We start from the raw sequence: 18,267 nt of genomic DNA, 5'->3' as shown, positions 1-18,267 counted from the left end.
CCTCCCCTCTCTCTCCTTGTCTCTCTTTTTTATACCAGGGATAGGACTCAGGACCTTGCATCCTTGCACTTGTGGGGCAGGCACCATACCACTGAGATAAATCCCTAGCCCCTATTGCTCTCCTTTTGCCCAGCTAAACAACTATCACTTTCCTATCCTACTGGAGACAAGTGACTTACCTGCTGGAAAAAAATGAACAAGAGAGGTTTGGGAAGACCAGGCACAATAACAGGAGCAGGAATGAAAACAAAAGGATTAAGTAAAACTCTTACTGAATGACACGACCTTCTAGCCCCTTACTTTGCATAGCTCCCAGAATACCTGCAGCTAGAACATTATATACCAAGCAAGAGATTAGAGATACTCAGGATAGCTGACTAGCACGCGAGAAAAAGTCCTTGGGATCATGATGCTTTCAGATTCCCTCAGTGAAAAGGTAATTTGCTGCCAGATCGCCTTGAAATATCTTTGCCAATGAGCCTGATTCATTACACAAAGCTTCTAATCATTTAACTCTTACTTATGAGTGGTCATTTATGAAAAGCCTACATTATGAAAAACAGATGAAAACAAACAGAATTCAAAAGTAACAGAGACAATGCAGGAAACAGAAGGAAAAATTCTATAATTTAAATCCTCACAAAGATATCACAGCCTTGAAATATCTTTTATTTTTTAAAGTAAACCTTCACAGAACAAGAATGAACAATTGGAAAAACTTTTTTAAATAACTAGGATAAGTCAAGCACAATGCTGCATGTCTGTAATCACAGCTACTCAGGAGCCAAGGCAGAAGGATGATTTGTTTAAGGCTATCCTGGGCAACTTAGTGAGACTCTGTCTCAAAATGAAAAATGAAAAAGGGCTAGTGATATAGTTCAGTGCAAAGGCTCTGGGTTCAAACCTCAGTACTACAAACAAACAAACAAACAAACAAGAAAACATAAAAAGCTTTATAATGAACAGCTGCATTCATGGAAAATGGCCATTTACCAGGTACTTTCTTAGGATAAATTCCTAGAAATGAAATTATTGGATCTAAGCATATGTTCATTTAAATATTTTGGATATGTATTTCAAATTGCTTCCAAAAAAGTACCAATTTATACTCCTGCCAGGAAAGTCCTTTAAAGTATTGAATAGTATCATTTTAAAAATTGCCAATAGGATGGAACAGCATCTAATTACTGACATTTGTTTTGCTTACTGACTTATTTGTTTTGACACAGAAGATAAAAGTAAATATCTGTATTCTCACAAAAACTAGAAGTATCCCTCAAAAATATTTGCTAATGGGAAAGCAGTTTGAATATGCATATTTTGAAAAAATGCAGAAAACAAAAGTAAATATCAAGCTTAATTCCGTAACATTAAAAATTATATAATTATCCTAACTCAAGCATCATTTCACCCCCAGAGGTTAACTCAGTTAACAATTTAGTATGTATTTATACTAAACTTTGCCCTAAATGTGTAGAGGCCTGTATTACATATGTTAATGTCTTTTCCACAAAAGTAGACTTGTGCATACTCAGTGGTCTGCATATTGTATTTTTAAATCCTCATTGTGCATTTTAAACCAGATCAGAGCTCAGAAGTTTTGATTTGAAGTTGTTTGATTACTAGCATATCTCAATATATATGTCTTAGGCACTGGACATGTGCATTTATTTTGTTACTTTTCTGTTTGACATTTCTTTATTTTTCTACTGAAATGTTTGTCTTCTTGTTATTGATTTGTAAAAGCTCTTTTATAATAAGTATTATTTAATATTCCTTTGCCAAGGACACAAAATCATCATATTTCTGTGAAGCTTACTATGGAGGATCAAAAATGTGGGTCTAGTTTCCTGACAATACAGAAACTAATCACTAAGGAAAGAGAAACAAATGTCTAGTAAAGTCTACAGGATATTGTTTGAAATATCAATTTCCTTAGCCAGGCCTTCTAGAGGATCAAGTTATTTGACAAATCTAGGATATGGCTTTTTGGGGGAGGATATTACAGAATTCTTTTATTTTTGAAAGTATGGTTGTATGAAATCTATATACAAATGAAAAACCATGTGAAGTTGAAAATTTCATTCAACGAGATTCCTATTTCACTCAGAATTACAGACAAAAAGAAACAGATTACCTACTTCACAGGTTATCTTTTTCTCTACACAGTCCACCTAATAAATCATTTTTTTCTATGGTGAATAAGTCTATAGATATTGTGGAAAGCTCTGAATTATTAAATATGGTTTTATTAGTATATGTTTGTAGTACATAATGATTATATTCATTGTAGGGAATTGATAATGTACATAACACATCTCAATTATTTTCCCCTTCCCTCCACACCCTCTTTTTTGCCAGCATCAGATTCATTTATTTATCTTATAAAGTTAATTGTCATAAAAACCGAATAACAACCAGACTAACAGGCCAAAGGACTTGGTCTGTCTTCTATCTGAGCAACATACTTTCAGAGGTCATATGGTTCAGAGATTTGAAATCAAATCATATAAAGACTCATCAAGAGATCAGAGTATTCTGGGCTGGGGATGTGGCTCAGTGGCTGAATGTTTGCCTAGCAAGGACAAGGGTCTGGGTCAATTCTCAGTAACACAGAGGTGCAGAGGAGACTGGAGGGGAGAAATCGGAGAATGCTTATTAGACAAAAACTTGGAGGTGACCTATATGACCAGGGCTCACAGACAGACCAAACGCTACCAGATGGAAGACACATATTCCACATACTTCTAGAATGCAGAGCCAGAATTAACAGGGGAAATGCCACAGAAGGGAGACTTTAGCTCAGGCTAAATCAAGACCTGTGAAGTATAACTTAGAGTCCAAGGGTGGAATATGTTTTTTTCAAAAGTTATTAAAATTTCAGTAACAGAAGGTATTCAAAAAGAGACTAAGTCTGCATGGATGTAGAAGAGTATTACAAGTGGCTTAACATGCACAAGGTCTGGGATTCAATCTGTATTGCCAATGAACCAGGGGTAGGGGAGGAAAAGGAAGAAAGGAAAGGAGGAGGAGAAAGAAGAGGAAGAGATGACTACACTACAATGGAATAGGAGGCACTTCCATAGAATACACAGACTAGATGACTTCTACAGTTCCTTCCATCCATGCAATCTGAAGTCTCTAATAGATCTGGAAGCCAGGCAGGATAATACCCGCAGCCCTTTCTCTTGAAATTCAAAACCCTACATCACTTAGAGTACTTGCAGAGTAACTTAGAGTTACTGACGTAACCACAGCACTGGAAGATGCTGCATTTCTGACCTCTACATTGTTTCAGTCTTTGAATGAATGCAGAGTTGTCAGGGATCCCAGACATAGCCATAAGGATTGAAGACCCACCAGTCTTTCCTACTTGCAGTAATTACTTAGGGGGACTATGAAGAAACTGCTGCCAAATACAGTTTAGCTAACTGATTTCTATAAACACATACAACTCTAATGAACAGAATTAATTTACATTATATATTTGGTCTGTGAGTAAACATGTGCCTTCATCCAGGGCTCTCCAAAGACCAAACATATGGCCACATCAAGCAAGCTATTAAAAGTGCTTCCTGGCATAGAAAGATCTGAGCAACAGAGTTTAAAGTCAAGAGAATGATCTGCTTGGGGCCAAGGATTTAGCTCAGTGATTTTGTTGCCTGCCTTGCAAGCACAAGGTCCTGCATTCAATCTCTGGTAGCAAGAGAGAGAGAGAGAGAGAGAAAGAGAGAGAGAGAGGGAGAGAGAGAGGAAGGGAGTGTGGGAGGGAAGGAGGGAGAATGATTTGCTAATAGCTCTGATATTAGCCTCTGTGTTGCAGGGTTAATGGAACAAAGCAAGAGCCCAGATAAACCCCCAACACTTGAATCTTCCCTACAGTCCTACTGCCAAGAAATCATCTGGCCTTCCCTAATGGTTCTGTCATTCACTGTTGGACCTGTCTTGCTAGAAAGTGTCTTTACCTAAGCTGAATTCCACCTCTCTGTACTTTCCAACTTATGCGGTAATGTTGCCCTCTGACCACCCTGGCCACCCTACCACCACGACCAGAACAAGTCACCTCCCTCTTCTGGGTCAGTACCTGAAAGTCTTTCTTTATTGGTACACGTTTCCAGTACATAATAATTATATTCCTCATGGGGAGTTGGTATATGTATATAATACATCTTAATTTTTTTCATTTCCTTCTCCTCCTCTCCCTCCCCTCTCCCTCCCCTCTCCATCTCTTGGTTCCCCTTAAAAAAGATCTATCTCAGGCTGGGGATTTATCTCAGCAATTCAGTGGCCTGACTTGCAAGTGCAAAGACCTGAGTTCAATCCCCAGTTAAAAAAAAAAAAAAAAAAAGATCTATCCCCCTATTTGCTATTATATTTTATATTTTATTTTGCTCTTTTATATTTTGAGTTTCTCATATAAGATAAACCATGTGATATTTAAGCTATAAATTAGTCTTATAGTCTGAAGGTCCATCCATTTCCTACAAATGGCTTAAGTTTATACTCCTTTACGGCAAGTAGTATTCCATTGTATATAATGCCATATTTTCTTTATTCATCTGTTGGACATAAAGCTGCTTCCAAGATTTAGCTATTATGAGATGTAGCATATATCTGTAAGTCTCCTCTGTCCCCAGACTACATATCTCAGTGTCTCTAATAGTTCTTCATGGTACGGGGTTGCTTTAGATCATATTCCTTCAGTCACACACAACTTGACAAAATCCCTTACATGGCACAAATTCCCAAACTGAATACACTTCTCACTGTCTGGAATAAAGTGAATATAAAAAGGCAAACACTCTCAAAATATTTTCCAAATAGATAAGATGACTCATTATGTCAAGATGATAGTCATCAATCATCCAGTAGAAAATTAAGAACATAAGCATTCAAAAAGTATGAAATATATGGTGATAAAATACTTCAGGTAACTACTACATCCTATTGAGAAATGAAAAACAATTATGGAAACAGCAAAGGATAGAAGAGAAAGTGAAAAGCCAAAAACTACTTACACTGAATTGGCCTTTTAAAACAAAACTGAGTAACATTTCAAGTGAAAATGTCAGATTCAGAATTAGATTGAAGATATTCAATTTACAAATATCAGGGATTGGCAGAAAAAATAGAAAGGGAATGTATAAAATTATAATTAAAGAAACAAGGTCTTTTTTGGGCTGAAATTTTTTCAAATATAAAGAGCACAAAAAGCAATTCAGATATGCACCAAGGAAGGTTCCTTACACATCAACTTAAATTTTAAAGATTAAAGAATTATCCTTTGCCTAGTGTGTGTAAGGTCATGGGGTTGATCTCTAGCGCTGGAAAAAAAATTATGCTTAAAACCAATTTTTTATTAGTACATGTTTGTAGTACATGCAATTTATAATCATCTTGGAGAGTGGATACAAGGATATAATAGATTCTTTTAAAAAATTTCCTTCCCTCCCATTTCCCTCCCTCTTCCACTAAATCCCCTTTATTTTTATTCTTGTTGATAATATAATGTTTACATTCATTTAGGTTATTAGGTTCCTGTTCATGGCATGTTTTTAGCTTAACACCAATTTTTTTCCATTAAGTTTACTGGTACATTTTAGGCATACAATACAGTTACATTCATTATTAATACTGATTTTTAAAAAGGAAAAGAATTCTTGATTCCATTTCATGACCCACATTGATCTTACCTCCTCTTTTTTCTCAGTGTTACTGCTACCCCACAAACTTTCAATCTACCTGAAATTCTATATTAACCTCCTAACTAGCCTTCCTGACTTCACTATCAATCAATCCATCATTCACCTGACTGCAAAGTAATATAACATGAATTCTAACCATGGCATTTTTATTTTCAAGATCCTCCAGGAGCTCCCATTCATCTTTAGATAAGCCTAAGCTCAAGAATTACAGTAATGTTAATGACACAATTACATCAACACTTCCACTTACTATGTGCTAGGCACTGAGCTAAGCAATTTACATGTGTATTTAATGCTTATAACAATCATTTTCAGAAAAGGAAACTGAGACATGAAGAAATTAAGGAATTTGGCTAAGTATATACAGCAAGAAAGTAAGAAGTGGAGTTTAAAATCAAATTAGCTTACTTGTCTCTGGAGCTAGACTTGACCAATCCATCCCACTGCCTCCCTCCAGGCCTTGGGGTAGCAGTCAAAACCTTTTGTGATATGGTCCTTGCCTATGTGTCCGTCTCTTCAACTTCACACTGTACACTCCAGCAGGATAACTTGTTCCTCAAATAGACCCTGATTTATCTTGCTTCTGTAGCTCTTTCTTCCACCTAAGCCACACTCTCTCTCTGCCCACCCATCAAATTCCTACCTGCATGTGGTGAATAGGCACAGCAGTGCACACCACATTGTAGGATACTCCCCTCGCTGTCCTTGTTTTCTTCATAAAAACAATGATCATTAGCCCTCCTAGTTCTATGTGCCAGCATTAGTGTAAGGTTTCCATGGTGTTATGACCATGTTGTGACATGCTTTGAAAACTATAAAATTCTATGTATGTGTGGCCACTTTTTCTGGGGTAATATGAGCTCAGCTGTATGTCCCAATTTGTCTGAGAAAGTTTGAAGAATAAGAAGTGTATCTCTGCCATAAAAAGGAATTTGGTCTTGATACATGCTACAACATGGAGAAGCCTCAGAAATATTATGTTAAGTGAAAGAAGCCAGAAATATACCAGACACACGGGTATGAAATGTCCAGAGCAGGCAAATCCACAGAGATGGAAAACTGACTCAGGGTTGCCAAGAGTTACTGGGAAAGGAAAATAAGAACTGACTGCTAATGGGTTAGGGGTGCTTTTTGGGAGTTCATGAAAATGTTCTGGAATTAGAAACTAACTATACAACCTTGTGAGTATAGTAAAAATCACTAATTATGGTTTGAAAGGGTGGATTGTGTGTTACATAAATTACATCTTAATTTTTTTTATTAATACATGTTTGCAGTATAAAATGACTACATTTATCCTGGGAAGTTGGTACATGTACATAATATACTTTAATTCTTTTTTTAAAATCCTCTTCTCCCCCCTCCCCACAATCTCTTGGACCCTTTCTCCTCTTCTTTTTTTGTACATACTTTAGTACATAATAATCACATTCCTTGTAGGGACTTGGTATATGTACACAATACATCACAATTTCTTTACTTTTATCGCATTCCCTTCCCCCTCCCCCTCCATCTCTTGGTCCCCTTTCTACATGCAAAAGATCTATCTTGCTGTTTCCTATTATCTATCTTTTATTTTGCTCTTTATTCCTATTTTGTGTGCCTCATATAAGAGAAACCATGCAATATTTAAGGTAGTGTGTCTGATTTATTTAACAATATGGTCTCAGTGCGCACCCATTTTCCTACAAATGACTCAAGTTTATCCTTCTTTATGGCAGAGAAGTACAAATGGCCAATAAAAACATGAAAAACTGCCCAACATTGTTATCCGTTAGAGAAATGTAAAGTAAAACAACACTGAGATTCCATCTAATGCCAGAAAGAATGGCCATCGTCAGGAAATCAAACAATAAACGCTGGCAAGGCTACAGGAAAAAAAAGGAACCCTTCTACACTGTTGGTGGGAAGGTAAACTAGTACAACCACTACGGAAATCAGTATGGAGATTCTTCAAAACAACTGAAACCAGAAATTCCACTTGACACACCTGTTTTCCTTCCAGGCTTCTTTCTGAATAATAGCTAAATCTTAAAAGCAGTCCATATATCTGCCAACAGAAGAACTGATAAAGAAAAATGTGTTCTTTATATGGGGTATTTATACACAATAGAGTACTATATCTTAATTTTTAAAAAGAGAAAAAAATTGATACCTGGTACTCAGCTTCATCCATCCATCTGCCCCCTTTTCCTTGATGGTAACATCAACTCCTGCTAGGAATTTCTCATGGTCTTTCCCTTATTTTTTCTTAGTAAAACCCTCTAAGCTTTAGAGGCATTTGAAGGAGCACAGAATTTCTAACTCATTAGTTCTAGGGTGGTTCCTGAGAGTCTGCATTTCTAACATTCCTTATAGGTGTCCAATTTGCAGCCCATAGGCTGTGAGCTCAAGATATTTCCTCTTCAATCAGTGTGGACCAGGCAGAACAAAAGTTTGGACATACCTACAAAAAAGGGAATGCTGACAAGCACACTGAACTCGGGATGAAGACATGTTGTGATTACTCTCTGGCTTTGTCCCTAATTAAGCCTAGCAGTACATACATCACCATACCTCTGGTGTGCCGACTCTAAAATGCTACATCTTATCACTTCCCGTCTTTAGTCCGGCAGGGCTTTCCAGCGCTAAAAATCCAACCTTTTCCCAGATGTCCTTCTCCCATTGTTTCCCTCAGAAGAATGATCTTCTTACCAATTTGGGGAGGTATGAAAGCTAATGTTTTCACTCATAGAGAGTGGCAGAAATCCTTAAGCCCACTTTGAGAACAAAGAAACTGAAGCTTGGAAAGGTTGCAGAACTTCAAGTTGGTCAAGAGGACCCTGAGGCCCCTCGTCTTCTCATAATGTGTAATTCTCTGCTCCAAGGCTTTGTGCCTCAGAAAAGCCATAGGAAGCCTTTCCTTGTGTCTTTGTTCATGCTCTCCCCCACTTTCTGGCACTCACCCAAATTATATTTAACCCTCAACACTCAGCTTCCAAGTCCACCACATCCTGGATCAATTCCTGGCCACTGGTCTATCACATCCCACCAGGACTCCCAACTGCAGTGCTGCAGTGTATTGCCTTACTCCTTCATTCAGCCCATGAGCCCCTTGTCTATGGTCTTGTCTTATGTATTTTAACTCTCCCTGGATTTAGGTCTTGTTTTCTGTCCTCTGGACTGTAAACTCCTTGAGGGTAGAAGAGTACAATCCCTGCAGGACCTACTAGTAGTAGAATGACGTGTTTGGTCAATATTTGTTGAGTTAATAATGGCAGGTTATTAATGTCTGAAATGCAGTGGTAAAATAAGAACAATAATTAGCTTTAATCATTGAACCTTCCCAAGTCGCCCAAAAAAGTTATTGGTAAATATTTTTGGGAAGCTCATATTTACATTTCTCAGTATCATTTTATATTGCTGAAATTTGTTACAATGCTCAGAGCTTGGTCAGAAATAATGGGCTGGTGTCTCACAACTTAAAAAAAACAGACTAAGATGATGCTCTATTAGAAAAATGACAGTTCTGAGAAAAGAAGAGGGATTTATCTATTATACCATGTGATTACTCCTCAAAGTACAATTGCAGCCAGAACCTCATAAATGAACTTCAAATCTCTTGCCTTACAGGGATCCCAGTCACGTCTTTCATTGCAACACAGAATCTGATGTGTAATAACTTCACAAAGACATTTTACCTGTGGCCACAAAAAAAGCAAAAGGAAAGCTAAATGAAACTACTTCATATTCTATTTTGGAATAGCACTGCAAACTCTCCTTGTACCTCCTCCACCTTCCCTCCATCCTTTAGCCTCTCTCTTCAACAAGAGAAACAACTTTTGTTTTTAATGTAGAAGGGCTTTGAATGCCTGAAAGGAAATTTATCATGGATCAAAGAAAAATGAATGGTTCTCCACTGCTTTTATGAGTTTTTTAGACCCCCACCAGTACCCTCTGCCACCTCACCCTGCACCCGGTGAAAGGAGACACAGATGTTATGGTTTATATCTAAAATGTCCCCCAAAGCCTCATGTGCTCATAGGTAAAGGTTTTGGGAGGTGACTGGACCATTGGTGTGTGATACTGGATTATTCCACTGATGCATTTAGAGCTGGGCATGAGGTTGGAAGGAAAATCCTGATGGGAAGAGGTGGGTCACTGTGGGCTAACCCACCGATGATTATCACGCCCCTTATCACCTTCCAAAAGCCTCACCTATGAGCACATGAAGCTTTGGAACAACATCTAGAAATAAACCATAACATTCTGCCCTTATTCCCCAGTACACTCATGTGTATCCCTTTATGCAAAATGCACTTAGTCCAAGAAATGCCAAAGTCCTAACAGTTGCAGCACTGCCAAGTTCAAAGTCTCCTCTGCGACTTAAGGAAAACTCTCAGCTGTGAGCCCCTGTAAAAAATCAAAAGGAAGTTAAACATTGCAGACATGCAATGGCACAGGGTAAATATACCCATTCCGAAAAGGAGGAACAGGAAATAGAAACCCCGAAGAGCAAGTATTAAATCTTATAGTTCTACGTCTAGCACCTGAGGCAAGATAGGGGGTGGTGTGAACTTGGGTGGCCATCCCCCTACTACATTGCTGGTGTTGCAGCTCTCATGGCTTTTCTCTCGTGCTGGCTTTGCTCCCTCCTTATGGCTTTCCTCAGATGTTCCACATTCCTGGATTCTCCAACTTCCTGAGATCTCCACGACACTTTGGCTTTACTCTTACAGCTTTTCCCACTAATCCCATAGAGCTACACTGCCTGGCCTCCCAGGCCATCTTCTGAAATTGTATAGAAGCCTCCATGACCCCATAATTTTTAAATTCTGTATGTTCATGAAACCATGAACATGGTTTCAACAACACCTGGATAAGGAGCCAGCCAATTTTACATTTGCCAGTGGTTGCAGAGGCCTCCGCGCCTGAATACCTGAGCATGGTGAACTAAACGCCCCCAAGAATCAATTTCCTAGGCTGCCCTGTCCAACAAATTGCCCTGGGGCACTCTTCCCAAGGTAAAGTCACTTTTTCAGGCCAAAGGGCTGCATCTTGTTTTTTGCTGGCATGTCCTCAAGCCATATTTTCCACTGTCCTGTTATAAAGTACATGGCTTCTTTGTGGGGGGGCACAGGGATCCAACTTGGGACCTTGCACATTGCAGGGCAGGTGGTAGAACCACTGAGCTAAATCCCTGGCCATGGCTTCTTTTTAATGCTAGTTTTTTTTTTTAGCAACCAAGCTCTCCCTCTGTTTCATCTTTGTAGGTCTCCACTTTACCACAGCTACCTTTCTGGCCAAATTCAAAACTTTTAAAATCATTCAGCTATGCTTTTATTCCTTTTCAGTATAAACCTAGCTGAAAACTCCCGAGAGTACCCTAGCCACAGGCCCAATGTTAGGCTGCCTTGCAATTTCCTCCACCAGATTAATTACTCCATTGCCCTTAATCTCAGTCTCCCACAAAGTCTCGGGACATAGGCAAAATGTTGACAAGCTTTCTGCTAGAGCATAACACACATGGCCTGGAGTCCAACTTCCAATTGAGTCCTTGTTCACAACTAAAACCTCCTTTGCCTGGTCTTTACTGGTTGCATTACTATCAGTCTTCTGAGGTCTGATCAGAATCTCCCATCAAGCTCAGGTTATGGCATTCTAGGGCTTCTCTAGCCAGCATCTCCAAACCTCTCCAGACTCCTCCCAGAAACCAGTTCCAAAGGCTTCTAAAGCACATAGTCAGGCAGCTCACAACAACAATCTCACTTCTCTGGCACCAAAATCTGTCTTAGTCACTTTTCTTAGTCACTGAGACACAATATGCAATCCCCACAATTTAAAGGAGATGAGGTTTATCTTGGCTCACAGTTTGTAGAGGTTTCAGTCCATAGTCAGCTGACTCTAAGAGAGGATAACATGGCACAAGAACATGGCAGAGGAGAGTTGCTAATGGCATGCTGTCCAGGTAGCTGTGTGTGTGTGTGTGTGTGTGTGTGTGTGTGTGTGTGTGTTCCAGGCCACACCCCCAGTGACTGGCCTCCTTCAACCAGGCTCCACCTCCCAACACCACATTTAACTATAAACTTATCAATGGATTAGTCTATTGATGATTATTCTCACTGGGCTGTCTCTGTGAGGTCCCTGAAGCTGAAATAACCTATCCTGCCCTTTCAAAACAAGTTTGTGTCATCTCAGAAAAAGAATTTTAGGGCTGGTCAATTAAAAAAAACACGAAAAGGCTTTATTAAGACACACTCAAAGAAGGGAGCATGAGTGCTCAGAGAAATGAGAACATGTTACAAGCTGGAGTAGGGTACACTGAAGAGCTGTCTTCAAGATAGGTGATCTAGGATGTGCATTCTCACTTTCCTTATCCCCTTTCTACTTTTTATTTCCTCTGTCCTACCTCAATTATCACAGCACAATGATCCAATCACCTCCCACGAGGCCTTTAGGGACATCTAGCTATAAACAGTAACACCACATCGGCATACTACATGACGTGACACCACACCTACAGCATATGCAGTGTGCACAAGCAGTGTTACAATGCCTCCCAGTTTAGCTTCATCCCAGACAATAACGTTCATTGATCTATGTCTCACTATGCTGAATAGGTTTTATGTTCCCTCGTATACATTAAATGCACAGGAATTTTTAAAAACTTAATTCATATATAAATTCATAAAAGCACCTAGAGTATTATATGCTACACACAAGTTCCTGGGGATGCTAGTCTAGGGTATTGTCACATCCCTCAGATTTCACATCTGCCTAACAGGATTAGGCATCTCTGAGAAAGGTCTTAGCCTCTTATCTAGCTCAATACAGATGCCCTTAGCATGGCCCTCTGTGGAGCTACAAGGTGGCAGCAGGAACAGTCAGCCTTAATGAGGACTAAGACTGTACCTTTCTCTTGCTAGTGATCTGAGGGCAAAGGGTCCAGTCCACTCCAAGTGAAAGATGGGAATTTGGTCACACAATTCTTCCACTTTATCAGGTGGATAAAGAGGCCTGAAAAGATGTGAGAAAACCCTAACACTAACCCCAGAGCTACCTTTAAGGCCACATCTCATCATGACTGTGTTGCTGAGGTCCATTAAGCAGCCTCAGAGATGGAAGGCAAATGACACTTTGAATCAGCTACAGCTGCTGAATGCCTTGTCTCCACCTGGTTGAGGGACAGATCACTCTACAGAGAGACAGAAGACCTTCAATCAGATTCCTTCAGTCAGGTTACCAGCTGGACACATAACCCAAGTCACATCTCTGATTCTCATTTTCTTACCTGTGAAGTTCACAGGTTAAACATAGTAACAGTCTTGATGATAAACTTGATTAGATTGAGGGACACCTAAGAAATTAGAAAAGCACACTTCAGGGTGTGCCTTGGTGTAATGTTTTCAGAGACTGTTGAATGGCATGTGAGCCACTGAACTGAGTGGGCAGCACGGTCCAATAAGGAGGCCCAGATGGAATAAAAGCAGAAAGAGGAAGAGGTCTATTAGCACAGGGTCAGGCTCTCACACTTTCTGTTTTCCAGCTGCCATGAGGTGAGCATCTTTCTTCTACCACGCCCTCCTGCCATCAAGTTCTGCCTCATCACAGGCCCATGACAACGAAGCCAGCTAACCATGGACTGAAATTCTGAAACCATGAGCCGAAATAAACCTATCCTCCCTCAGGTTGATTTTTCTCAGCTATTTTGCCACAGTGACAGAAAGCTGACTAACACAAGCATAAATGACCCTTGAAAATATTATTATATTTATGATTTATGTAAAAATCTAGATTAGGGAAATATTCTATGTGCCAGGCACTGTTATAGGTCTTGGGATACATCAAGAACAAAATAGACAAAACTCAATACTCTCCTGGAGCTTGTATTCTAGTGAAGGTTCACACAAGACAAGAAAAGATGTTAGAAAGTGATACATGCTAAAGAGAGGGAGAGGGAAGGAAAAAAGGAGAGAGAGGAAGGAGGGAGGGGAGGGGGGAAGACAGAGAGAGAGAATAAATGAGAATTAGCCTCGGGGCCAAGTTGGAAGTCAGGAGTCAGGCTGAATTTCATTTATTCTGAGATCTTGTTATGGGCTCTCCCACACTTACCATCAGAGATCCAGGGGACCCTACCTTTTCTTTTTAATTCTCTCAGTCAAATCTCTGGTTAAGTGCTAGCCACTCCTGGAGAGGATACACCTGGAAAACTACCACTTTCTCTCTTAGTCAGCTCTACTATCCACACATTTCTTCAAGAAATGATTACTGATCGGAAACAGTGAGCCAGATACAGGGGTTGTGGGAGACACTGCGTTATCCTAAACCTCTCTGAGCTTTTACTGTCATCTGCAGAGTGGAGTTGACAGCACCTGGGTAGAGCTGTGGCAGGTTTTGTAAAGGAGCCCCACTGATTGGAATGTGCAGCTAGGGTTAAACACCACTAGGGTAGAATGAAGAGGAGAGAATGCTGTGGTACCCACATTTCGGGGGCTGGAGGACCACGGAAGCCTTGAACAAAACTCAGAAAATTCTCAAAGCAGACTGAGAGTAACCAGAAAAGCACAGGGCCAAAAACAAAAAGTTTAAAAGAATTACATAGACAGTTTAACGGTTTCTTAATATGTTTAACTTAGAATAACCTTGACTGAGCAATTCCATTTGGTATATTCCACAGAATTAAAAAGCAAATGTTTAAATTGTACACTAATTCTCATAGAGCAATACTCACAATAGCCAGGTGGTAACAACCTAAAGGTCTCTGAATGATGAGTAGACAAACAAGCTGGTATATCCACACAATAGGATATTATTCAGCCATTGAAAAAGAATGAAAAAGTGCCGATTCATGCTATAATGTGGACAACCTTGGAAACAAGCAGATTGGTGGTGGCAACCAGGGGCTGGTGGGGGAGGGAATGGAGTGTGACTGCTTAATGGATGTAGGATTTCTTCTGAGGATGGTAAAAATTTCAGAACTAGACAGAACATTGAGAATGTACTTAATGCCACTGAATTATATACTGTTTAAGATGTTTAAAACAGGTACATTTTGTGTTATATATTTTGACATTAATAAAAACAGTATAAGGCCAGGGATGTAGCTCAGTGACACAATCCCTGCCTGGAAAGCACAAAGCCCAGAGTTCGATTCCCAATACCAAAAAAACATACACACACACACACATACATACATACAGTATATAACCAATCATATCAAATATAGTCAACAGGGACAAAATATCTACACTGAAAAGGGTCCACAGATTTGGCAATTAAGACTTTCATGAAAACACGTTCTCCCTGTTGTTACCTGCTACTTCACAGTCACACAAAGTAGCCAGGAGATGGACTAGAAGCCTGTTAGGTTCTTTAGTGTCCTCCTGCCACTCAGTGTGAGGTTCTTTTCCTTTTCCACAGACTTGCTGATTATGACAAATGCCTTGAATTTTTTTTAATTCTCCTGACAACCATCTGAGCATAATTCAACAAAGTTGTAGAATATGTACTCAAAGTCTAGACCTGTTTTTTATTATCAAATGATTCATCAAGTGTCATCATACACACTGGTTTTCAAAAGCCTCTGGGAACGTTTGATACCACGAGCACCAAAAACAAAACCTACAACAACTGCGAAGATTGGGAAATTTAAACTGAAGACTCCTAGAGCTGCCACTTACCACCCCAATGGACCCTGATGTCTGAGAAAGGAAGGCAGGATTCCAATACGATCATACCAAACAAAAAAACAAAAAAAAAAACAGTAACAACTCTAACCATAGCACAAGATATTAAGAATGGCTTCCAGGTTTGGGACCGAGGTATGCTTTCGGAACAGAGTTCTTACCTATAACCTGCGGCATCAGGCTTTATTCTGCCCCTGAGGTCTCTTCTCTTGAAGTGCTTACCCTTCCTGGCCATGGGCTTGTGAGTCCCAGTCTCTGCATTCTTCAAGTCCATCTTTGGAATTCAGACTATAGCTTGAAGGATCTGCAGCCATCTCAAGACAAGGGATTTGGCCCAAAATTCAGTACAGTTCATTACATTTTTGTCAAGCCCCCTTCTTTCTACTGCAACCTGTGGTAGGTGTGATAGAGGAGATCCAGGAAAACTAGACATGGCTTCTGCCCTTGAAGCATGTATTTTGTTATACAGAAAAAGACTTTCAGACAACTGTTAACCAATAGAATGCAGAGTGTGGGACCCATAAGAAAAGGATGTTTAAATGCTCTAGGGAGTATAAGAGGCAGTTCCTGCCTACCAGCATGGCTGTATGTGCCTTATTCATCTCTATGGGGCTTGGGAACAACTGATTGCTGTCAAACAGCCAAGAATGCCAGGTGCTGCCTGCCAATCAGGACCTGTGCAAGGGTTCACTTGCCGAGGGTTCCCTTGGTCACTCTGGCTGTCTTAATTAAGCCACAATTAAAGATTCTACCCAGAAATCTCTTCTCCCTTCTGCAAAACTGCCCTATCCATTGAAAATGATTCAGGGAATCAGATCAGCTGTTAGGAGACAGCAGCCATTCTGAGAGGCACCAACAACTGTGAACGACTGCCAACTGGATACAGAGGTCCCTGGAAACCACAGGGCCCAGAAGCCCAGAAAGTCAGCCCTCACTGAACATTCTCCTTTTTGTCTCTAGCCTTAGTAACAAAAGCATCTAGTTTGGGTCATCCTATTTTAAAAGTTCATGGAGACTATCATGGCTGGGAGTGTTGCCTAAGGAAAGAAGAAAAGGTCATACTACAGGATACTTACTGAATCACTGTCTTTAAAAAACTGCCAAAAGGGGAATGGTTAAGTCACAGAATATCCTCTTTTTTTGAATTTTTAAATGATGCTAACCAGAAACCATATAGTACTCCAGAAAGTGCTGTCAAATCAAAATCTTTGATTTAATGTACGGTATAAACCACTGGCTGCAAAACCACACCTCTGCTCTGAGAACAAATATAAAAGCAAGGCTGAGCACAGACAGGAAACACAAAACAAGTTTGATCCATTGGTTACTGGTTTAGGCAGTAAAACCTTTTCTTCTTTATTGTAATTCCCATTACTGTTGCGTGTGTGCCAATACCTCTTCCAAAGATCAGAGAGATCATCTCCAAGAAGAAAACCAAAGCTTTGAAGGAGGAAGTGAAGACTCCTTGGGCAGCGACAATGTGACTGGAGAATGACACCCGCCTGAGCACCAGCAGATGCACACATCATGTTTCTCTGGTATTGCTTGCTCCAGGATCTTCAGAAGGTCTCTGCTCCAAGAACCCCTATTTCTACTTCTAGATCTAGACAGATTCTAAGGACTCTGGCTCTTCAATTCCATCACTTGACTGATGGAGAGGGCAGAGGTCACATGCAGCCATGGAACAGCTCACACTAGGCCACCTCATCACGATCACCAAACACTCTACTCCTCCAATTCTCGCAGACACAACACAGGTATCCATCTGAGAGTTTTTGTAACCCTCCCACCCGCAACCCAACCACTCTCCAACACCTGTTAATGTGACCTCCTAAACAACTCTCAAGTTTCTACTTCTTTCCAACCCCACTGCTACTGCACATGTTCAGGCTGGCCCGTCACAGAGGTTGGCCTCTCTTAAGAGGATCACTGCAGCATCTGCCCCCTCTGCCTTTAGTCTTGCTCTCACTGCAGTCTATTTCACATATCACAGAGCAACCTCTAAGATTTATACCTGAACTTGTCACTTGCATAAAACTCTATGATGTCAGCCCATTTTTAGGATAATTTATTAGTTCCTACTGTAAATTCTAAAGTCAGACCTCTTGACCGCCTATGTAGCTCTGCCACTTAATACTTCCCTTTTTTTTTTTTTGTACTGGAGATTGAACTCAGGACCTTGCACTTGCAAGGCAGGCAGCAGAACCACTGAGCTAAATCCCCTCTGCCACTTAATAGATCTGTGACTATGGACAGGTAAATCCTCATTGATAAAATGCTGATAACAGCAGCGCCTACCTCACAAGATTCTTATGGACACTAGTGAGATAATGGATGAAAACTGCTTAGCATGAGGCCTTTAAGGTAAAGAATTCTATAGATTGCAGCTGCTATAACTTTTTTGTGTGTGGTGGTGGTAGTGGAGATTGAATCCAGGAGCACTCTACCCTCAGCTACATTCCCAACCCTTTATTTTCCTATTTCATTTGGACACAAGACCTTGCTAAGTCACTTACTTGCCCAGGTTGAGTTTGAACTTGCAATCCTCCTGCCTGAGTTTCCCGAGTGCTAGGATTACAAGTATGTGCCACAGTGACCAGCTTGCTGTAATTTTTTATAGGCCTTTAAGGACCTAACTATTTAGGCTCCACTGACATCTCCAGCTTCTTGCTTTATTGAATGTAATTGCAAGCCATACAAATTCATCTAAAGTGTACAATTTTTTAACATATTATCGTATTGTGTAGTTGTCACCACAATCAATTTGGAAACATTTTCATCACTCCAAAAAGAAACCCATATCCATGGGCCGGGGATTTAGCTCAGCGGTTCGGTGGCCTGCCTTATAAGTGCAAGGAGTTCAATCCCCAGTACCAAAAAAAAAAAAAAAAAAAAAA

The 18,267-nt window shown here is 40.1% G+C and overlaps 1 protein-coding gene across 6 annotated transcripts in view; it reads right to left on the bottom strand.

Moving 5' to 3' along the window:
* Frmpd1 (FERM and PDZ domain containing 1) overlaps window positions 1-18,267 on the bottom strand; it is a 178,140-nt gene that overhangs the window by 70,672 nt on the left and 89,201 nt on the right. The gene's annotated exons all lie outside the window — the stretch shown is intronic.

Source organism: Fukomys damarensis, unplaced genomic scaffold (assembly GCF_012274545.1).
Source record: "Fukomys damarensis isolate Sample0158 unplaced genomic scaffold, DMR_v1.0_HiC HiC_scaffold_36, whole genome shotgun sequence".
NCBI classification, from domain to species: domain Eukaryota; kingdom Metazoa; phylum Chordata; class Mammalia; order Rodentia; family Bathyergidae; genus Fukomys; species Fukomys damarensis.
The sequence above is the reverse complement of the archived record's forward strand: the minus strand, read 5'-3'. Positions and strand labels throughout refer to the sequence as shown.